This window comes from Dunckerocampus dactyliophorus, chromosome 11 (genome assembly GCF_027744805.1).
Source record: "Dunckerocampus dactyliophorus isolate RoL2022-P2 chromosome 11, RoL_Ddac_1.1, whole genome shotgun sequence".
NCBI classification, from domain to species: Eukaryota; Metazoa; Chordata; class Actinopteri; order Syngnathiformes; family Syngnathidae; genus Dunckerocampus; species Dunckerocampus dactyliophorus.
The window spans coordinates 5,483,277-5,499,108 of record NC_072829.1 but is presented as its reverse complement, the minus strand read 5'-3'; the positions used below and the strand labels follow the sequence as shown (position 1 = coordinate 5,499,108).

At 41.5% G+C, this 15,832-nt stretch overlaps 1 protein-coding gene across 5 annotated transcripts in view; it reads right to left on the bottom strand.

Moving 5' to 3' along the window:
- si:dkey-237h12.3 (teneurin-3) overlaps positions 1–15,832 on the bottom strand; it is a 259,967-nt gene that overhangs the window by 184,800 nt on the left and 59,335 nt on the right. The window contains exon 1 of one of the 5 annotated variants that reach the window (XM_054791155.1): positions 7,196–7,580. The exons of the other annotated variants lie outside the window; for them this stretch is intronic. The gene's annotated coding sequence lies outside the window, so the exon portion shown is untranslated. Of the gene's footprint in view, positions 1–7,195; positions 7,581–15,832 lie in introns of those variants that run through there. 5 annotated transcript variants of the gene reach the window in all.

Genomic DNA, 15,832 nt, shown 5'->3' with positions numbered 1-15,832 from the left:
GTTCATCTCGAGTGCCACACTCACCTACATGATTATCGGAAGGGATCTTCCATTAAATCATACAAAAAAAGGTCCAGTTCATGAACATTGCACGACACCATAATTGTTTTTCATTATTGGCTTGATTAAAAGGATAGTTTATATTATTATTATATATTATACTGTATATTATAATATCATGTATATATAATATAATAGCATTGTGAAAATTTAATAGTTTGTTTTTATTGTTACTATTTTTAACAAACAAACAATCATTCACACTCACACTCAAACCTATGAACAATTTAGAGTCGCCAATTAACCTAGCATGCATGTTTTTGGAATGTGGGAGGAAACCACGCACGGGGAGAACATGCAAAGTCCACTGCGTGGCCAACATGCTAACCACTCGGCCACCATGCGGCCTTAATTCAGTGTGTAATGTTCCAACACACTACATATGCTTGAGTTTCACGGTGACATTGAAGGGCTAATGAAGCCTTACTTACATTTATGTTTGATAAAGTTTTGAACAAGGCTTCCCAAAGTGTCTGAAATCAGAAAAATGAACTAAATGCAGTACATATCAAAGATTGTGCATGTGTGAGTATTTTGAGTTGGGGCCTATGTTTTCATGGGCAACATTTGCAAAAAAACAACTAAACAGCTTCAGAGTAGAACGCAAACCTCTGCCAAGGCTGCTATGTTAATAAAAATGAAGAAAAAACATTTGCATCTACTTTGTGTTTTTCTGTTAGCATACTACTTCCTGGTTGATAGAGGGTGGAGGATAGACGGAAGATGCCGTTATCATTCTTGGGTGGGTGGCACAACTAAATTATTGTATCTTCACCGCTATCTCGAGCTTCACCAAATGTCATGTGTTCTATGTAAATCAGTTGTGTATAAACCTGCTGTCAACATGACTGACAGTGATGGGCAAAGACGGACACGGGCAAATCATGGACCCTGTGTCACAAACAGCACATTTCCAAACGATTTTTTTTTTAAACCTTTAACATCAAAGCTGTAGCCGGTAATAGGATTTGCAATGCTATTTGTAGTTGCTAGTCTTGAACTGTCACAAGTATTCCAATGGTTTCTGAAGCCAAGCTTTGCACTCTCTAGCGATGTACGGGTCATTATGGTAATCATAGGGACTGCGTCATAGCAGCTCCTGGAAGGCTGGAGGCTTGGATACAAAGTAGAGTGGGGGTCTGTACGGAACAGCCTAAGCCTGTGTGATGGCGAGAGACAGAGAAGCAAGCTTTCTACAACAAAGCTCAGCAGGAAAGTGATATTTCATATTGTTTGTGTTTTGCTGTATTGTTTGTCGTACCTTTGCTGTGTTTTTGCTTGATTGCCTTCACATACTCTCGGTATTTAACGCGCTATAGTTCATCGTTCATACTGTAAATCCAACATCCTTTATTCTCATGCATTCTGTCACATTCAGTAGAAAGTAGGGGTGTCACTTTGGGATGTGAACGATAAACCGATGAGACCGGGTACCCGGTTTGAGCAGGGAATGATTTCAATGCCTGACGGAAACCTCCTTTATCGATAATAAACAGCGATAAATGACATTAATCGATATTGGAGACAAGAACCGGGTATCGCGAGAGAAGCAATCGGTTGACAGTGTCTTATAAACAATGCGAGAAGATTATTGCGCATGCTCCATAACTTGCCATGGCTGAAGACGAGAATAACCGCCGGCTAGCTAGCTACCAGCTACTAGCACGCCAGCCGGTTCGCTAACTAAACTAACCTGTTTCACGATGGTCTAATCCTGCCAAAGTTTGTAACGGCTTTGGATTAATTCCAAGAAGGGTGCAAGCTTGAGCTGTCAGACCAACAAAGGTGAGTATGGTGACTTTTGTGCTTTGTAACTTGATTACTTTGAAATGTTGCCTCTGACAACACAATGCTCAGTCTGAAATGTTGTACAATTTCCATTGTTATGACATTTTGAGAATGGATTGTTTACTTTCCCAAGCTAAAACAGCATTTTCATTGCACCCATATGGCAAATAGTTGTAGTTAGTTATCTGTGCTTGGAAGGGTCATTATTTAAGGGGCTTTGAACTATTTATTTATTGGGTATTATTAATTGGACTGAAGGTTAAGACTTGTGTTTTTTCATTGTTATATTTTATATAGCTAGATAGATTGTTTATTGTCTTTGCACACAACTTAGTTTGGTAGCTTGACTTCCATTTCTAGCAACCTTAAGACTATTTGTGCCTTACATCATGCTTGGGAATATGATGTGCTCCTTTATATATTTACAAATACACTAGGTCCCCAACTTACGAACACCCGACTAGCGAACACTCGCAGATACAAACACAAGCCGACTGGTCTATATTTTATTTTATTTTGCCTTGTAGTCGCTCAATCAGTATTTATACTGCTACTGTACATGCTTGACCAGTAGAGGGCACTGTGACACTGCTAATGCAGCCTTCGAGCTAATGGGACCAACAGAGGAAGAGTTAGACGCTGGGGAGATACAGTGTAAAGCTAAATGGAAAGCTAAATGATACAACCCGGACAGAGCGTGTGATTAAAGTTTATGAAGAGTTAATAGGCCTGCTTAATTCTACACCACCCACAGAACACTACCTCTTATAGAAGAGTCTAACGACGACGACCATTTGTCCTTTTTTTCAATATCTCCTCCTCCAAATCCACCACAACGACGTATGCTCGACCACTCCTCTTCAAAGGTAAATAACATTTATCATTATGTATTATTATATCACTTTTATTATTGTTTTTTTCATTCATTATCCTGGTTTAATCTTACTACTGCATCCAAACTCATATTTACATACATACGCATATAATGTATATGTATACACGTACATGTAGTACCTATATCATTGGTAATATTACCTTTTCCCTTACTTAAGAACAATTCAACATAAGAACGGTCGTCTGGAACCAATTGTGTTCGTTAGTTGGGGACTTTGTGTACTGTAAGAATGCCACTTTCATATAATTGGCATCTTTATTTTATAAGGTGCGCAGTAAAAGCGAAAGGCAGAAAGTGTTTGTTGCATCATGCATTTATTCTGTGATTAAATACAAGTGTTTGACAAACATGCAGGATCTCCTCATCTGATTGTGAAGCAGACACACTGGAAGCACGAGCTTTCCTGGTTTGCTTGTCCAGACACATTTTTTCATTGCACTTTTCTTAATGTTTCTTAACGTTTGTTTCTAAATTTGTCATTAGAACATGTTTTAGCATGCAGTGATGAAAAGCAACCTCCACAGGTTGTATGTGCTGCTGAAAAAAAAGGACCCAAGCACATATAACATTTTTATAGCTCAAAAAAGACATAAAAAACACATAAATAATTCTGGGTGGACTGTTATAATTGTGGGTGTTAAAAATGATCTTCTTTTCTATGTATATTTTGAAATTGTTAGTGGTAGGTGGAAAGGAAATTCTATGGTTAGAATTCTTACATTATGGAAGTATAGTGATGATAACATGAATCGTTTGGTCTTTTCTTGATTGATGATTTAATCCTGGAAATTGGGGAAGAAAAAAGGACACGAAAACCTGACGGGAACGTCATGGTTTTATTGAGTGGCTCTGATATGAACTGTAATTGTGTCCTGTGAAATGATTTGCAGTGGAAGTCATTGTTGATGTGCTGTTTGCAAAATACGCACACAATTTCTGCTACACAAATAATATTGACCAAGTACAGGAACTTTGGAAATCTAATAACATTCATTACCTTTTGTGCCCGCCACCATCACACGTGTTAATTAGCATGGCTAGCGCCTCGAACGCCTTCTGTTTTGCTTTGAACACACACCAGCTGCAAAGCAATCATCACGGTTGTTATCACTGATGTATGTTTCGGTGAGTCCAATGTTTTATTTGCCACCATCTTTCATGAAGTTTTGTATTTATGGTACATACAGTAGTAGTCTAGTGTATTACTGTGAAATTGTGTGGATTTCTCCGGTTACTGTAATGCCATTTGTTCTAGAGCCCTCTGTCAAAAAAAAGTCTGCAGAATATCTTTATCTCCTTTGACCTTTTGTGGTCCTGAAGCCATGACAGGCGCCAACAGAAGCAACAGCTGCCTGCTGAAACTTTAGATAAGAAAATAAAGCGTGCACAGGCAGCTTTGGTCCATTCCGGGCCTGTCTAAAGTATCGTGACATCCCATCAGCCCTTTATGATGGCTCGAATCAGTTGCCGCGTCGCAATGTGATTGCAGCTGCGCTGAATGTCACCATGGACCTCGGCGCGTTCAGCAATGCATTGCCTCTTTCTCCCGGCACATGGACCTAATTTTTCAATGTAATTACAAGTGACACGTATAAAGATGGCTGGATCACAATATACCCACCTCCTCAGCAGCATGCCCACCCCCTCACTTGCAGAGCTGCACACTGCTGAAGAAGAGAACCAAGCGAAGGACAAAAACAGCTATACAACAACATACCACAGTATATAACAAGACATGCCTGCACAGACTAATGAGATCCAATGCAGGGACTGCACCAGACTGCCTAAAAAAATAAAAATGCTCATTTTGTATTGCTATTCATTTAACAATATGCTTATTATTTGTTGTTGTAGTCTGCAGTGGTGGATGACTGAAATAAAAGGCTGATATTTACATGTATATATACTGTATGTATAGATGAATCATTCCACACTTCTGCTCCACTTCCACGGGCCACCATTCGCCAAACACCAATTACTCTTTGTCTTTGTAGCCATTGGTGTGTTAAGCACTTCAATCCATCTCTGTCTGCCAGGCCCGTGACGTCAGGACAAAATGATTCATCAAAGGTGGGCCGCAGACCAAAAAGCAACACCTCGGCTACCCTGTTTGCATACATTAGCCTCCGATCCAGTGGATGCCGTGTTAAATATGGAGCATTTAATTCCTCCGCCTTACAAACTCATTATCCACTAGAAATAGACCTAACACACCTGTTCCAGGACCATCAAACCATCAAATATTGCACTAAACAAACTTATATTCTGGATCATCGACACATAACTCCTACAAATGCCTCAATTATGTCATGAAGATTCACACTTTAGCAAGAAATCAGGGTAAAAATGCCACATGGTGCAAGATCAACGAAATCCACCCACACTACTATCTGGTACGAGCGAAGGGTTCTTCCTCGGCCTATGCACCACACCTTTAACAGACTTATGGAACCACGCAAATTGGTAGAATCATCTCCTATCTGCAATGGTTTCTTCTTTGGAGCACTAAGTGGCAATCCACAAAAATGTTCAAAATCAGTAATATTAGAAGCACAAACTCGTAGAAACACACACTATATACCCACTTGCTGAATATTATTCAACTGACTTATTATTCATGCCAAAAAAAAAGTAAAAATGCTGCAAGTTGCCATTTTAACACAATCCGCCCACGTCTCCATCTGAAACCATCAAAGGATTCTTCCTATATGTCCCTTAATGTACTATGTCTGCATGGTTAAGTGGTTTTACCATAAGCCTAAAAACTAACAAACAAGGACAATCTGTAAAAACAAACACAACTACAAACCCCACACAATGATAAAAATTGGGTATACATATTACCAAAGGTAATAATAGTACATTGATACAAAAAAAATCTATTTTAACACATTAGGATTCTTGTTTGGCCCATGCTTCCATCCTTTGATGTAGCTTCTCAGACATTACATCAAGTACAGTCTTAGTGGCGGTAACTAGTATGGCATTCAGGCCAAACAAATGCGGATGTACCAATTGGGCCAGCACCAAATGGTACAAAATACCTTCAATTTTGTCATTCACTGAGGAACATGTTAGTAAAAGAAACATTTGAGGTCCTTGGTTCATGCTCCAATACTGCAATAAAACACGAAACAGATGCATCATCAAACATTTCTTTGGGTGATTCTCCAGCAAACCACATAAAACAATGACTACTGAATAAATGCACACATGACCAAAGATAACTAGAATGGCACTTCATGCAAAATGCCATTTCAACACAACCCACCCACAAACCACCCCAAAATACAGAAGATTCTCTCTTGGCCTATGCTTCCATACCTTGATGCAGCTGCTTGGTAATTTGGTTGTGTAGATTTAGTCTAGCATGGCACTCCATGCAAAGAAAATGTCATTTTAACACAACCTATCCAGAAACCACCCAAAATACAAAAGATTCTTGCTTGGCCTATGCTTCCATCCCTTTATGTAGCTTCTCTGTAATCCATTTGGTTGTGCAGATTTAGCATATACTGCTGACGAGCAAACTCTTGGCCATCCCCAAAATGTAAAGAATTCTCTAGCACACCACAAAAAAACATCAAAAACAGCTCATGCTTATTGACAAATTCTTGACCATCCCCCAAATTTAGAGGATTATCCAGCAAACCGCAAAAAAAGCACAATCATCGGTACAAACCGATAACAAATACATTTTTGGTGCAGATATAAAGTGTGGCACTCAGGCCTAACAAACAACTACCCATTGACTTCAGTTTGGTCATTCACCAAGAGATTTTGCAAAAATGTATGCTCCAATCCTTCATGTGCCATCATTTTTCTTTGTGTGATTCCCAAGCAAACCACATAAAATGATCAAAATTGGGTAAATGCACACATGACAGTTTATATAGTTTGTTTGATATTGGTGGGACAGATTTAGCATATCTTGCTTACTCATAAACTCTAATCGCCAATATTGATTGACTGACTGGGGTGATTTTCAAGAAATCCGCAAAAATAGAACCAAAAATAGGACCATAAGTGACAGAAAAACCACCGACAAATACATGACCTTCTTGGTGGAGGTAACTTGTCTGGCACTCAGTGATGCACAGACCTCCACCAGGGTCCAACAAATCGGGTCAGCACCAAATCTCACACTATATACCATAACTATATAATAATTCAGTGAGAAATTACACTACATGTCAAAAGAGACATTTCATGGTCCTTGTCTCATCCTGCTATGAAAGGTAATAGAGTGCAGCCCTTCACAATAAGAGCATCCACATGGGGGGACAGAACGGGACACAATGCAGTCTGCGAGATGAGGCCCAGGCTATAAGACAGGGGGATGCTATTGCACACACCTGGTCACGCACACATCATGTGAGTATCACAGACTGGTGTAAATAAAAGGAGAGAGCAGACATGCTGATCATCACCAACAAAGAGTTGACTTGTTACCTCAAACAACGTGTGTGCAGATTCCCTCACTGAGGCTTAAAGCTCCACTTGTTAGGCGGCGGTGCTGCTCTGCATCACTCCCGATCGTCTCCTCTACCTCCTCCCTCCTCCTTTTGCTGTCTCTTGTTCTTACCGCCGCTGAAGCTGCACAGCCTCTCTCTGGCCCCGAGCGCAACAGCACATGGACGCCGCTCAGGCGATGTCAGCGGGGTTAAAAGCCGGCAGAGCGGAAAGTCACACCAAGCGGCAATGTAGTTACCGGCCACCGCTGCCTGCCGCACTCTCCAGTAGCCTCCTCCTCTTCCTCTCTCTCTCTCTCTCGCTCTTAACTCAACCTATCTCATGGGCTACCCCCCTCCCCTACCACCATCATCATCACCAACACCCCTCCTCCTCTTCTTCTTCCTCCTTGAGCGAGATGGTAGACGGGAGTGTTTTGCACCACTCTATCATGGATCCCGTTTCGCTGGCTGTCTGGCTGGAGCGGCGGACGCACGTGATAGGCTGGGACGCCTCGTCTGTGTGCTTGCCACGCTTAAGAAGTGGCGGGAAAGAAGCGGGAGGGCGGGGGAGAATGGGGAGGGAGGAAGACGGAGACCTCCAAACGCACTTTACTGCATGCATAAAAGCTTAATGGCATCTCTTGAGCGGAGGGTGTCCCTGATGTCAATGTCGTTTTTAAATCAAACTCGGAATATTTATTCTTTTTGACAAAATTCTCTGTCAGTATGGAGTACTCACGAGCTCCCTTGAACATCTGATTAAGATTTTGATTCATTTCATGGAAAATACTAAAGTACAACACCAGCTCAAGCTGCACTGTACTGCCAGTCAAATATGACATTTTCCCAGCATTTTTCTGGTACTTTTCTGTTATATTCCCCCCTTTTTCCACATCCAATTGTGTACTTGAAGTCGGCCCAGCAATTTTTCGCCTTCAAAAACAAGTATCAGAGCCGTAAGAGAGGCAGGGTCTCGTTCAAGGGTTTTTAGCAATGGCGGGACAGATGTGTGTGAACTTTAAAACTGAACACACGTCTCCCTTCGCCTTGTTGTGTTGAAAGCAACTGTTCCTATATTCCTATTCATGTATATTTCGAGCTCATTTACAAAGCATAATTGCATGGACAATAAAAAATTGGTGCTATTTTATGACAAAAAAACAATATAAATAAAATAATGTAAAATATATTATAATGTTCAATATATAATAACAGCATACTGTTACTAGCACCTACTATTATTATAATAATAATTACAATAATAATCTCTCAGTAATAATACTAACTATAGTAATAATAATAATAACAATAATTAGTGCTGTCAATCGATTAAAAAAATTAATCAGGTTAATCCCATGTCTTTTTTTTTACCAGCACCGCCGTGAGTGTCTGCCTTTCAAGCAGCTATCTATCCATCCATCCATCCATCCATCCATCCATCCATCTATCTATCTAATCACACATTTGCATTGGGCTTAACTGAGTAGACGTTATCTACTGAAGTGCTCTAACTGGCTTGAATTTTGTTCGGAGGTAAAAGTATGGTTGCTTACTTAGGGCCCTATCAAATCCATTTGTCAAATTCGGTGTTTTTTCTCTTTACACTTATTTTAGCACCATAGATTGCGTGTTTACTCATGTCAGTGAATAAAATGCAAAAATCCTTACATTTATTGATGCAACACATCATTGGACAATTTTGGCCATTATTTTTCCAACTTTTTATTGCTACAGGATCCTCAACAACCGATGGTATCTGTGCTTGTGGTTAAAGGTGAGATAACTTGCTGGGAGCCTCTTACAGGCGTCGGCGTGCATGGCATCCTAAAACGCTTGGTTACATTACCATCCATCCATCCATCCATCCATCCATCCATCCATCCATCCATCCATCCATCCTTCCATCCATCCATCCATTTTCTATGTCGCTTATCCTCATTAGGGTCGCGGGGGTATGCTGGAGCCTATCCCAGCTGACTTCGGACGAGAGGAGGGGTACACCCTGGACTGGTCGCCAGCCAATCGCAGGGCACCTAAAACACAATTTTGGCACACACACAGCCACACTAGCATGCTCCGCTAAACTAAGCTAACCCAGCCAGTTTACACCGGCTATTGCTACAAGTGAGCTCACGCTCTGTGAAGTGTTTTCGCGCACTTACTTCAGGAGGAGCTGACACTATGGCACTATGAATGAGTGGTCCGCCACACAAACGTTTTATGTCAATATGTCAATATCCGCGAGATTCCGTGTTTAACATTAGATCATAATTAAAGCGGAAATTATAGGGCCCTACTTGCTGATGTCCAGTGGTCTCCAGTGCAACAAACATAGCTTTGAACAGCTGGTCCAACTTTGTTGCCATTTCATTTCCATATAGTTTGTGAATTCTTGTGACGACAGTTCCCCTGTATGAGGCCCTAGCTGTTGTCTTTTTGTTGATAAGTCCGAGCTAGGTGCACTCCACCAGTGTAGCTTGATGATCACGGCTTGATCCCACATTGTTAGCATCATTGCTAACGTCAGCAAAGATATGCTTTGCCTGAATTTTCAGATTAATCACGGGCGTTTATGTGTTATTTTAAATAATTGTATTGTTATTATTATTATTATTATTATTATTATTATTATTGTTGTTGTTGTTCACGGGGGTATTCTGGAGCCATATGGGCAAGAGGCGGGGTACACCCAGCCAGGAAATATGTGACGGCTTCAGTGAATTTGCAATGGAGGACCGGCCCACTTCTCTGCATGTGGAATTCGTATTGAGTGCCACAAATGAGTACATTGATGCTATTTTTAGATGGAAGCATATTCACATTAGTCACTTGAGAACACCTGAGATGATGCTGATTCCTATTCTTTTGGGAATAATGAATGGCCTCATTAGAATTCCCACATGGATGTTACTTAGGAAGTCTGTAGAATTAAAACTGGATGTAGTCCCTTGGGCAACTTAATGCCTTTTTTATAACGCTAAACATTCCATTCATCCATTCATATTCTACCTCTTATCCTCTCCAGTGTCGCGGGGAGTTGGAGCCTGTCGCAGATGACTTCGGGCAAAAGTCGGCTTACACCCTGGACTGGTCGCCAGTCAGTCACAGAGCACCACTAAACGTCATTGAATCGATCGAAACTGGTATGTTCAGGTTGTCTTAGAAGAATTTTTGCCACTCCTGCGAGCAGGCTTCATCAGTTCATGCTGACGAATTAAATAGGACAGCTTTAGTCTGAGGGGATGGTGCAAGATCCAAGTATTTAGAGGTACAGGCACACCTCAACTGAGAATGGCTTCACATTTTGTGGTGCAAAACAACAGTTGTTCATGGTTTTACTCTTTTGTGCTGCAAAATGGCAGTCGTATATATGGTTTCACGCTTGTGGTGCAAAACAACAGTCGTATATATGGTTTCGCGCTTTTGTGGTGCAAAACGACAGTCGTATATGGTTTCACTCTTGTGGTGCAAAACCACAGTCGTATACTGTTAACTGTTTGTGGTGAAAAATGCTCGCTGTATACGGTTTCACACTTTTGTGTGAAAAACGATAGTAATATTATATATATATTAATATATGGCAGTCGTATGCATGGTTTCATGCTTGTGGTGCAAAACGACAGTCATATATATGGTTTTGCGCTTTTGTGGTACAAAACGGCAGCTGTACATGGTGTCACTGTTGTGCTGCAAAGTGTCAGTCCTATATGGTTTCACTGTTTTTATGCTGCAAAACAGCAGTCGTACATGGATTCACTCTTTTCTGGTGCAAAACAACAGTTGTATACGGTGTCAGGCTTTTGTGGTGCAAAACGATTCCAATATTTTGTCATGCAAAACGACAGTCGTATACGATTTTAACTTTTGTGGTGCAAAACGACAGTCATATAAGGTGTCAAGCTTTTTTAGTGCAAAATGACAGTTAATACGGTTTCACTCTTTTGTGGTGCAAAACGCCATTCGTATGCGGTTTCACACTTTTGTGGTGCAAAACGCCAGTCATGTATGGTTTTACTCTGTTGTGTTGCAAAACGCCAGTCATGTATAGTTTCACTCTGTTGTGTTGCAAAACGACAGCCACATATGCTTCACATGTTTATGGTGTAAAACAACAGTAGCAAATGGTTTCACACGGTTATGGTTCAAAACCGCTGTTGTACATGATTTTACTCTTTAGTGGTGCAAAACAAAAATTTTTAAGATACAGTCTACAACTAAAAATCCTCAAAAATGTTGTCTAGTCCCATTCACCATCCTAAAAAAAAAAAAAAAACAAAGACTGTAGCAGAGATGGACAGCAGATCCCAATTGGAACACAGTGTCCAGTTAAGATGTGTACATAAGGCTCGTTTTGCAACACTGTAATTGGAATTGCAGGAGACAGCAGACCATCTAGAAAGGTAGCGGGCTTGCCGTGGGTCTGTACTGGGAATACATTACAGCTTGGCCTTCACTGTCACCCGTCTTGGTTTATCCATCCACCGTCAAGAAAGGATTACAGCAATTCCCTCTTGTGTTCCAATCCACCTACAGCCAAGAAGCTAATTTTCACTGCACTACGAAGCCGGATGAAAAAAATGGCAGTTAAATGGAGGACAATTGAGATTTATTGAGGTGTTTTCAACGAGTAAGGAATATGGGAAATGAGCCAGGATCTCCTTCACATTGCATGTTTAATCTTGAAGCTAAAAGGGGGAAATAAACTCTTGTTTCATCCAAAGACGTGTTGCCAAATGATGGCTATTGAGAGCAGCTTCAGTTTGGACATGCCAAAGCTGTCAGTGGTCCTGATGATCTGGGGATGGGCGGGGGTCTCTTTAGCGCTCAGTGCTCTCGGCCCAGCTGCCCTTTAGAATATGGATTATGTGATGCCGCAACCGGGCGCTGGGCTCCGCGGGGGGGCTGGACAGGGTGCCCGGCTTCAGCGGGCACCCCGCTGAGGCCCCCGGGTGAGAGGACGCCGAGAACCCCCCTCGGTTCTCAAGGGTAGCTCACTGAGAGCACTTCTTCTCGCAGCAGCAGCATACGTCAGCGTGTGAAAGAGAACTGACGGTGAAAAGGCGGACTGGCGAGGGAGGAGTCGCGAGGAGAAGAACCAACAAGCTCGGTTGTGTCGGAACTGTCAGTCACAGCGGCTGCTTTGTCAGGGGAAAAGGCGGGAATAGAAAATAGAGCCATGCTTTTAATGGAAAAAAAACTAAATGAAGGCAAGTAATAAGTATCCAAATGACAGCTGTGTGCCACTGCGTTGCGACTGTTAGCAAAGGTCCAAATGTCGAGCGCCAGCAGCGGCAAACACTAAGGTTTGAGCAGTGCGGCTAAATGGGGCAGGTGATTCGCCATCTCCTTCTGTGCCCTAAAGGCACAGCCAATCACTGCTGGGGATAAGTGACGCCCGGGCAGGCAAAGCGGGCCGCGGGTCCGTGCAGGACCTTGCATTATTCACAGGCACCGTTACGGCACTAAGACCTCCACAGAGGGAAGGCCTAAGGTTCCATCAGTGCAGACTTGTTTGCAATCTATTATTGATGGCAACACTACACCCCATACTTTCCTCTGATTTACCGGATTCTGTTATTGCTGCTGTGACAAAGGCTATTTCCAGTCAAATTCCACCCCAAATGAGCGGGGGATTACCAGGTCGCGGCGCCACCGGCTGCGCCTGTAATTGCCATCTTTCAAGGTAGGCTTTAATTGCGCAAGCGATGCGCGGCGTCTCTATGCTCACCAAAATGAAAGATGCTTTTGCACTCTTAATGGCAAAACCCGAAACCTTTGTGTGACTCATCAGTCATGTCAGAGGTAGGCCTCCATGCAAAATTAATTTCAGAGCGGAGACCCCCGGTTAGACCTAAGTGAAATAAATGAGCTATTGAATTACCACTTTATGATGCGCTGAGAAAATGACAGAGCATCAGCAGCTCTCCTGGAAGATTAAAACCCGCGAGAAAAAACAAAGCTGTGTTTGTGTAGCTCATAAAGTGTCAGCTGTTTGTTTTGTTTTAGCAGCAGCAGCAGGGTCACATTGTTGAATGAAATGGGTCAATTGGTATTAAACTGGAATTGCAATTCCTTCCCAAAATGCGTGTGAATGCCGCGAAGCGCTGCTGGTGAGAAGACACTAAGACTCTAAGGCTGGATTAAAAGCTGCATCCCTAAATTCCAATTTAGCGCCTATATCCGCTTTATCTACATTTATTTTCTAGCCATATTCAAGAGCCTGTGCTATTCACTGTAGTCCTGATTCACCATGGGTGTTTTGCTTGCATATGTCGAGGACCTCATTGACAGAATATAACCAGTCAGTCCCTTTACATTGTATTTGTATTGGCAGATATGCAATTCCCATTTTTAACCGCATTTGGCAGGAGGACGCCTTATTTCGATTTTAGGATGCTCAATTCTGTGTGTTTTCTTCTCTTTATGCTGCCATGACATGCATCCAAATTAGGTCACATGGGAGGAAAAAAATATTAAATTGTGTCACATGAACCATGTAGCAAAAATCCATACATCAGGGTTCATCATAGCAATTCCCAGATCCCATGAAACCCGGGGGAGTGTAAACAGTATACAGGGATGACATCAGAGCTATCTGTACTTTTGAGGATGCTGTGACATTATTATCACATTATTGCTTGCCTGTCAGAAAAACGTCCAATATGTTAGAGTGCTTGCATTAGAAAACTTTCTTATGACTATTGAACACAAATGTCCACTTGTAAAATATGGATGAAATTATGAAAAATTAAAATTCAAATTAGATGTCTAAAAGTTTCAGAATTCCAGAATTTTTTTGTCTGCATTTAAAAAAAAAATATTACAAATTCTGAACTATAAACCGCTACTTTTTTCATACACTTTGAACCCTGCGGCTTAAACAATGATGAGGCAAATGTAAAAGGCTAAAAGAACCAAAGTTCCCATGATAGAGTGCAGAGTCAGGAAGTAGAGAATTTCTGAAGTGGACGCTAATGTCATATTTTGGAGGCAGCGATTGCGTTTTGATCTGACAACTCTTAAGTAAGTTTGAGCAAGTGTAGAATTACTACAGTTCCTGCTTGCACCGCTTGGACCACGCCAGCTGTTGCACTCCGGTTAAAAAAAGCAGTCATCGGTGCTAAAGAGTAACGCTGAGAACACAGAGTGTAGATAGGATTGCAAGGTTTATAGTGTGTCTTTCTGTGTAAATATCACATTTTACAATGTGGACATCTGCAGCCTCTATATGTGTACAAAAAATATATATTTAAATTTGTTGGGTGCAGCTTACATTCAGGTGCGCTCAGTCCAGAATTCACTGTACACAGGGTGTCCCAAAAAAATTTGTATTTTGAAATACCAATGTCCGGGTAACTACATGTCCTCAGCAAATGCAATAATTGTTGAAAAATACAAGTTTTACTCATCAAAATTCCAACATTTTCCAACAGATGTAGACTGATTTTCACAAATGTTCAATATGCATCCCATCGACCAGTCTTATCACATAGAAAAAACGTGAAAAAAACAAACAAAAAAAATGTAAAACATAAAACTTGGTTAGTTTGCACACGTCTCGTTAAAATTTGAGATAATTTGAGCAATAATTGACTCTTTCATCTCCATGACTATGAAACTATTTTTTGGGGGGATACACTGTGTCTTTGATCATACCCACTGATAAGGAACTAATAAGCTGAGGAATGTAATAACTTCTTCCCAAACTTGCGGCATATTATGTGCTTTTAGTGACTTCAAAGAGCAATGGTGCTGCTATTTAGTTCAATAAAAACAAGCCAAAGCAAAATATTAAGAATTGTTGATGCAGATCATCAGCCACACAAATATGAGGCGATCCTTTACTTACAATGCTATTCCGACATCCTTTATACTGCCGTGTGTTTTTAAAAAGCCACTCCTTTGAACTCCCGGCAAGTTGCTTTGCATTTCACGGCAGCGTCTACATTATTACCATGCACACATCAAAGATTGGCCCTAAATCCCTCCAGGAAACACAATCAATCTGCTCAGTATGCGTGACTGGGACAGTGGGCCATCTCTCCTTTTGAGGGTGTCGGCGCGTTTGACCGATGTGCATTCGATCCCCCAGATTGTGGCTAATCATCATTACCGGCTGCAGAAACAATGACTTTCCTTCAGCCGGCTCAGCTCCGAGAAGGGCACAAGGGATCCGATGCGTTTTCTTACGGTGGCTTAACACTCGAGTCTGGCTTTAAGGAATTAAGGGCGACTTGGACACAACAAAATGTGTGCTCTGATCATCCATCCAAGTCATCAACTGCAGGCCGCGCGGCACTGTAAATCTTCCTGATGGATTACAAGCAGCCAAAACATTAAAAAAAACCTGAAGAGAAAGATAAAACTTTGGGAATTTGATTCTGCGCATTTATCACCTGCGAATAAATGATGACTGCTTCACATTCCTGGGGAATAATAGCAAACAATAGGAGGGAAATAAGGACAGATGCATAAAAGAACCATCGTTGGGAATTCTCCAAAATGGACAGTGCATTATGAAAAATGTCTTCTTCCTTACAGTGCTTAAAGGTTAGGTCTCTATTACACCGAAAGCCAAATGTCAGCAGTATCCCCCGAACGAGTGGATTGGGATATTAATGGCGAGTCCGGGGAA